The sequence below is a fragment of the Octodon degus genome, unplaced genomic scaffold, assembly GCF_000260255.1.
Source record: "Octodon degus isolate 3935 unplaced genomic scaffold, OctDeg1.0 scaffold00156, whole genome shotgun sequence".
NCBI classification, from domain to species: Eukaryota; Metazoa; Chordata; class Mammalia; order Rodentia; family Octodontidae; genus Octodon; species Octodon degus.
In genome coordinates, this window is record NW_004524732.1 from 2,932,239 (window position 1) to 2,940,605 (window position 8,367).

Genomic DNA, 8,367 nt, shown 5'->3' on the forward strand with positions numbered 1-8,367 from the left:
ATTCCTTTCAATAGTTCTTTGCTGTTGCTTGTGAAGGAACCACATTACATTTGAGATGTCCAGTAACTGTTCTCCTCACAGGCTCATAAATACAGAATGCCTTCTCTGAAGCTTTTCCCAGTAAATCACAAAAGCAATGCAGGAGGAAAGTTATTCAAGAACTGATTTTCACCAGTAGAGTAGGGAATAGCTCAGGTATGCTTCCCAACTATGTGGTTCTGTCTTTGCTGCTTTTCCTATTTCATCTCACATCTTTTTGCACCTCTCTTTCTGTCTTGCATATGCGTGTCAATGGCAAGCTTATCTGGAAGAAGTACTGTACATCAAATAAAAGTGTTCAACTTTATTTAAAATAAAATAACTCCACCAAGGGAAGCAAAAGTGAGAACTCCCAGAAAAGGAAAAAGATACCATGTGTGGTGGTGCAGGACTATAACATCAGCACTTGGGAGGCTGAGGCAGAAGGATCACTGTGAGTTCAAGGCCAGCCTGGGCTACAGAGTGAATTCAAGACCAGCATGAATGAGAGCAAGACCTTGTCTCAAAACCAACAACAACAACAACAACAACAACAACAACAACAACAACAACAAAAATAAATAAAAAATAATAATAAATGGGGCCGGGGAGATGGCTCAGTGGAATAAGCGCTTCCCTGGCAAGCGCAAGGGCCTGAGTTCAATCCCCGGTTCCGCCAAAAACCAAACAAACAAACAAAAAAAAAAAAAAAAAGGAAAGGAAAAAACACTGAAGACAAAAGTAAAAAATAATTACAGCACTGAAAAAAAAATAAGGGCTGGCCAAATACCCCAATGGCCAAATACCTCAAGCACCTGCAAGCAGACACAGGGGTCACAGGGGCTGGGGGGTTCGATCCCTGGGCCTGCTGTGCTGGCCCCGCCCCTGGGGCGCACTAAGAGGGCAATTGAGGCTGGGCTGGTGGCGCACTCCTGTAATCCCAGCTCTTGGGAAGCTGTAAACAGGCAGATCACTACGAGTCTAATCTAGTAGTGAGACCCTGAATACCCTATAGACTAAGAAAAAAATAAGAGCAACATAGTCTGGATTATTTACGCATGCATTTAATTAATCATTTAACGAACAGTCACTGAGTGCCCACTCTAAGCCAGAAATTTTACTAAGCCTCAGATATACAATCATAAAACACAATGCTCTATTTTGAGACATAAATAATCAAAAGCATACTGACAAGGCTACTCGGGGGTATGAAGGAAATCTCTGAGCGAAATGAGCATGCTTTCATTCTACACATTCTTAGACACAATTTATGTGTCAGATGTCTTTTCCTAAACTGCCACTCTTCCCAAAGAACCACACTCTTTGTATGTAGTTGTTAAGCACAATTTAAATTTTATTTAAATTTGCACCGATATTTTAGTATTTAATTAGCTTTGTAATTTAGGGATGTATTTAGCTTCTTAATCTGTCATTTTTATAGATTGTAAATGAGTATAATTCAGCCAATATTTACTCTTGTATCCCCTTCCCCACCCCTAGGAATTCTCTACCACCTTGACAATGGCTTGAGCTTGTGACTTTCTTTGGTTGATGGAAGGTGAGCAGATGCGACATTCCCCAAGCCCTTCCAGAGGTTCTGAATATGCTTGCAGGATTCGCTTTGGCTTTTACAGCCTCAGACTTCAGCAGAAGGAGCTTCCCTTAAATATCTCCTAACTAAAAAACCACTCAGGGCTCAGCAAGGCTGCACGGGATTCTCAGGACTGTGTGCAGGAAAGGAACCTTTTTATCAACACAGAATAATATTCATATTTGTAGTGTACAGTGTGACCTCTGGATACAGTATATATATATGCAATGTAAAGATCAGGTCAGGGGCTGGTGAGATGGCTCAGTGGTCTAAAGCACCTACTTAGAACAAGCTTAGCAAAGAACAGGGACCGAGGTTCAATCCCCAGCACCACATGCCAGCCAGCCCTGCCCCCTGGTGGGCTGAGCTGGCCACACACACACACACACACACACACACAAATAAATAAATAAAATTAAAAAAAAAAAAAGATCAGGGCAGTTAGCATATTCATCTTTAATAGAAGCCACTAAAATGTTGAGGTTGTTAGTGCTGCAAAAATCAACTCATACCAAACATACTTCCTAAGTGCATGTGTATGAAAGCCGTAATATTATAAACAAGAGACAGGATACTTGAATCAATTTTCAAAATAAAAAGAAGCTAAAATTATGTGCAGATTGTTGAGTATGCTCTATGTGGACTGTGCCTACCATGATTGCCCTTTCACCATTTAGCTCCAAAGTATGTGTGAGGGGAACATTTAGGTGCCTGGAAGTAGCCCTCGAGTGTGGCTGCAGGGCTATTCGTCCTGTCACGTGTGCAGCTATATGGCTGACCCGATTCCTCTCATACTATGAAGTTGAAAAGTACATGAGTCATTTTTCAATAGCATTGTTATGGTTTGTGTCTAGATGTCCCCCCAAAGCCTTATGCAGTCATGAGGCCAGGCTTCTAGAGTTTTGTGGTTGATTCATGGTCCCATGCTGGGATTATGGGTGTGAATGCTACACCTGCCTGGGGCGGATAGCCTGGATGCGATAGAAGGGAGGGAGAGAGGCTTGCCTGCTGCTGCTGCTGCTGCTGCTGCTGCTGCTGCTGCTGCTGCTGCTGCTCCCTTTTTGCTCTAGCCATTTGGCTGTTTGCTGCCACCGTGAACCAGTGCCCCCTGCCACATGCCACTCTGCCTTGGAGCCAGCTGAGTATGGACTGAAACCTCCACAAACTGTGAGCTAAATAAACCTTTCCTTTCTTCATTTTGAGTGTCCAGTATTTTGTCTCAGCAAGGTGAGAAAAGTAACCGAGACAGACCTCTTTTGCCATTATTCTTATTTAATGCAGAAAATGTCATGAAAATAAAATAGTTTTGCCCTAGACTTTAAGACTTATTTAATGCTTTAGACAGACTTCCCTAGGTACCAATGATCATAAAAAGCAAATTAATGGAAGGAAATCATGCTGTAAGACTCTCATGTTGTACAGTTACACCTCCTATGTACATGTGGTGACAAAAAAATAACAGTACCAGGCAATAATAATGTCCTTGCTGATAGCAAGGTTTGGTTCAAACACTGGAAAGGATTTCTGTTTCAGTACTGTGACCAACATTTGGTTTGTTAGTTTGTTTGTTTATTTGTTTTCTTGTGACAGGGCCTCACTCTTGTGACAGGGCCTCACTCTGGCTGGCCTTGAACTTCCTATGTGGCCCAGGCTGGCCTCAAAGTCCAGTGATCCTCCTGCCTCAGCCTCCCCGGTGTTCGAATTACAGGCGTGTGCCACCACACCTGACTTGTACCCAACGTTTTGGAAGCGTCAGAGGCTAAGGCACATCTGCTGTTCTCCCATACGGTATTTGCCGAGCTATTGCTACACGACCATCTCACAGGGAGCCTTGCTCCAGAATTAACTTCAGTGTTGAAGCATTGGGCAAGCCAGTGGAGAGCATTTAGCTACACGAAACCAAGGGGTGTTATGCAATTCCCAATGTATTTTATATACACTGGAATCATGTAAGAAAGCATATTTTTACAAATTGGGAAATGCTTTCTATGCATCAGTGGGACATAAACTTCCCTTTATGGAGACACACGTTGGCTCATTCCTCAACTACCTATTTGTCACCTAAATGGCAATTATTTTTACAGCTGAGTTTTGCAAAAGTTTTTCACTGTCCCCTGAAGAGATATTAATATGTTTTTATCATGTTGACATTCTATAATAAACAAATCCATTTTATATTGAACTTATGGTATTTCTCCAATGCTTATATTAAAAGGAAGTTGGGGCTAATTTCCGTGCACAGAAGCATCTGTAATCGTCCCTCTTGGAGTGTTGTGGCCCTGTACCAGCTTGAATCTCAGTTTTGGGGGGCAGGGTCACAATCCGCTAAAAGATAAACAAAAATATTTTCCTGAAGTTCCCTGAGTCAAAAAGAAAAAATGCGTTTGCAATACACTACACAGATCTTTTTGAATTCCTTTGGTCTTCTACAGCCAAGCAAATGAAGCTCATGGTTACACAGCTGGAAACTTATTACTTCTTTCTTTTATAAAAATAAAACCACAGGTGATTGCGAGCCAGTTGGTTTGAGTTCGCACTTATAGAAGATAGGTAATGATTTGCTTCTTCCGCTCTCTCTAGATGTTGAGGAGAAGCATTTATCATGAATCCATCCTATACTGAGTAAATGAGACTCAACACTAAGCCTGAAGATGCTCTTTTGAGAGGTCATTTTGCCCATTCATTCCGCAATTTGTCCCTTTGACCTTTCCTTCCTGTGTTTCTTCCTTCCTTTAACAATAAATATTTATTGAGCTCTTCTTGTGAAGTAGGCCCTGTGCTAAGTTCTGGGAATACAGTGATAAGTAAATAAACCCAGGGGGAGCTCTGAAGGCAAACTCAAACCCTTCTCAGATTCACTCATCCATTTATTCATGCTTATTTCCAAAACAAAGTACAATGAAGGGAGTCAAACGGACTTCCCACATGTTGGGGCTGTTGGGACAAAGGAGCAGGTTACATTTTCTAGCACTGTACTTAGTTGTACTATAAGCTCAGAGAAATAGAAAATGCCATCATTTGATGGCATGATTGATTGGCAGATGATGGAAAGAGGAGGTGGGGCCTGACTGGGGGGAGTGGGTCATGGAGTGTGACTTGGGGCACAGTGGCTGTCGACCGGTCCCTTCCTCTCTGTTCTCTGCTGCCTTGCTGCCTCGAGGTGAGCACCTTTCTTTCCCCACTGTTGCTTTGGCTTCACACGGGTCTAGAAGTGGTGGGATCGAGAAACCACAGACTGCAGCCTCTGAAATCATGAGCCTAAATAGATCTTTCCTCCTGTCAGTTGAATTTATCAGTATCTTGTCACAAGCAGTGCAGAGATGGTCATCATATGCATTCTCTTGGGTGGATGAGAAAGCAGAACAGAAAGATTAGGAAGCTGTCAAGATCACAACAGAACTGAAAAGCAGTGATGGCAGCCGAGGCCGCCCTCTCTGGAACCCGAGTCTTGTTATCACTACTCTAACCTGCCTCTCGAAGGGAAGCCTCTGAGCGCAAAAGAGTTGAGACTTGTTTTGTGAGAGGTTCAAACAATAACTGCATGAGAAATTAGGAGAATTTGGTCTGGAATTTCAAAAAAATATAAAGGAATGGGGTGATAAAGAAAGCTGTTAGGCAAGTCCTCCGACACTGTGATACGTCCCAATTCCTTCTTAAAGTTCTTTTTTTTTTCTTTTGAGACAGGGTCTCCCTAAATTGTTCATGCTGACCTTGAACTTTCAGTCCTCTTGCCTCAGTCCCCCAAATAGCTAGGGTTACAGGCTTGTGTCACCACACTTGGCAATGAAGTATTTTTAAATTAAGGAATGGACATTGCCTGTAGATGTAATGTTATTGCACACTTCAAGGCTACAACATAGTGTAATCATAACTTTTGTATGCCTTGAGAACCCCTCCCAAATCCTGTGACTCGCTCATGTCTATTACATTAGTCATAGTCTCATTGCTGGGACAAACACCCAACACTTACAACTTGAAGGAAAACAGGTTCATTTTGGCTCCCAGTCTACAGAGGACTCAATCCACAGCTGGCTGAGTCCAAGGCAGGAAGGGCACTGTGAAGAGCTTTGGGAGGAAGCTGCTCCTGTCACAGTCATTAGTCAGCAGAGAGGGACAGGAGGAAAAGTGGAGTGATATACCCTGGCTCATGTCCTAGTGGCCTCTTCTGACCATGCTCCACTTCCTAGCAGCACACTCAGCAACTGAACTCATTAGTGGATGAATCCACATGTGTGTAGTGGCCCCGTGGCCCACCTCTGAACACAGGAGCTGCTTGGAGAAAATTCTAGATCTAAACCACAACTTTTGTCTTGAGTCACACTCCCAAAGTCTATACCTATATATTACTTTGTTTAATGAAATTCTAAGGGCTGGGGAGATGACTCAGGAGAATAAGTGCTTGTCTGACAAGCAAAAGGGCCTGAGTTCAATCCCCAGTTCCGGAAAAAAAAAAAAAAAAAGAAATTCTATATCCTTTCTAATGCTTTTTTTTTTTTTTTTTACTATTTTGAATTCTTTAAAAAGAACAAAAGAAAAAGGATATTGTCTCTGATTTATAAAAGCATTACATGCTGATTATAGAAAAACCAACAAAATAACAAAGGATAAGGAAACAACTTTAAAAATCACTTCTTTTTTAAAAAACTGGTTAATTTATTGACTAATATTAAGAAAGTGTGAGATTCCTGCACTTCTGTTATGTCGGGTTCCATCAAAAAATGTAACTGTAAAATTATTCTTTAAATGTAATATATAGAGCACAAATGAATTTGTAGCAAACCCTAGGAAATTCTCTTGTTATAAATTACCCAAAACTGATCAACAAATTTCCCCAATTTGAATTTTGTCTAAAGTAATAACTTTATATCATACAAATAAATTTCAAGTATGAAAAGTGCATTATTGCAATAACAACTCTTTGCAAGTTCAAAATTCTTAGTTTATAATATAACTGTAAAGTTTAAAAAAAAAGTAACCTGTGTGGCAGAAGTCCAACATCTTAAAATGTTGCTTAACAAGTTGTAGAGAAACATGTCTGGAAGTAACACGTAACAAAGGAACCTACTTGTGTTTTTACCACCGTACGTTATTGTCATCGTTAGTATATTCTCTTTCCAAATAGGAAATCACACCCTCAACAATGTGACTCTTGAATCAGCCGTTCTGCTGCGCAGTTGCCACTTGCATGTTTCCAAAATCATCATCTTCTTCATGTGTTCTCTTCAAGCTGCCTGTGGCAGCAGGATGAACAGATAAGGACCTTTCTACTTGAAGTGGCGACGTCATCTGTACTGTTAACTTTGCTAGGTAGATGGCTTCATATTCCTGAAGTTGATGGACAAATCCAGCGTTAGGATTAATACAAAATCTTCTTTCTTGCACACAGGCAAATGCATCTCTGTGCTTCATCCCAAGTGTTTCCATAATGTATGCAATACCAAAGGCAGCACTTCTGGGATCCCTGCATTGCCATGAACAAGAACTTGTTTCCTCCAGTTTGTTAGCTCCCATCAATAAATTCCTTACTCATTGGGAAAAAACGTAGTATATCTTCCACTGGATCATCTGCAATATCCAAGACTAAAAATCTAAATAACTGTTGAAAATTTGGTTTAATAAAGTTTGCTTCAATATTCTATCGTATGCAAATTATATGAGTTACCCCATGTTTCTGTAGCTTGCTTTTCATAGCAGAAGAATATGGGCCTAAGAATAATCCAGGTAAAATTTCCTGCATCTCTTGTCTTATAGGGTAGATCCCCTCCTCGGCGTCGTCCTTGCACTGTGCAAGCGAGGGGAACTCAGGCTTCACGTCCTCCATAGCCCGGCCAGCGAGAGGGCGAGGTGGGCAGGGGAGCGCCTGCCAGCCCGATCCGTGGCGGCGATAGGAAGGAGGGAAAAAAAAATCACTTCTAATTTCATAATTTAGAAAAGTTAATTAGTAGCTGGGCTTGGTGCTGCACACCTGTAACCCCAGCACTCTGGGAGGCTGAGGCGGCAGAATGGTAAATTGAAGCCCAACCTGGCTGCATAGTGAATTTGAGGCCAGTTTAGTCCATAGTGAGACCCTGCCTCAAAAAATGAAAATAATAATCAGCTTAATATTTATACATGTTTCCTCTCATTCTCTTTTCCGTGCATATTCTATTAAATATATTTGTTACATAAAAATTGGCAATGTACTCAGATTCACCTTTAATTCTATTTCTTTGACCTCATGTTCGTTTGTTTTTGAGACAGGGTTTCACGACGTAGTGCAGGCTGTCTCTTGAACTTGCTTTTGTAGCCCAGGTTAGCCTCAAACTCATGGGGATCCTCCGGGCTCAGCCTCCTGAGTGCTGGGATTATGGGCGTGTGCCACCATGCCTGGCATCACCTCACTGTTTTCTTCATCACTTCATTCTTTTATCCTGAGCAACAAATGTTATTTTTTCATTAGAGCCCTAACAATCATCTCTCTCCCCTACTTTACTGTCCAATATTTAGTATTTAATATTTAATAATACATCTCCCATTTCCTCTATGCACACACAACACATACAAGGACATAATCTTCATGAGGGCAAGAACCTACTTCTTTTCTTCTCTGTTGTATCCTCAGGGACTAACAAACCCTTGGCACAACAAGTTCTTTGTCAGATGAATAATTTTTTTTTTTTTTCGGAACCGGGGATTGAACTCAGGCCCCTGTGCTTGCTAGGGAAATGCTTATTCTACTGAGCCATCTCCCCAGCCCCAAGATGAGTAATCTTATAAAT

At 41.4% G+C, this 8,367-nt stretch overlaps 1 pseudogene; it reads right to left on the minus strand.

Annotated features, from left to right (window-relative positions):
• Window positions 1-6,763: 6,763 nt before the first annotated feature.
• Window positions 6,764-7,430, minus strand: LOC101580293 (annotated as a pseudogene).
• Window positions 7,431-8,367: the final 937 nt, after the last annotated feature.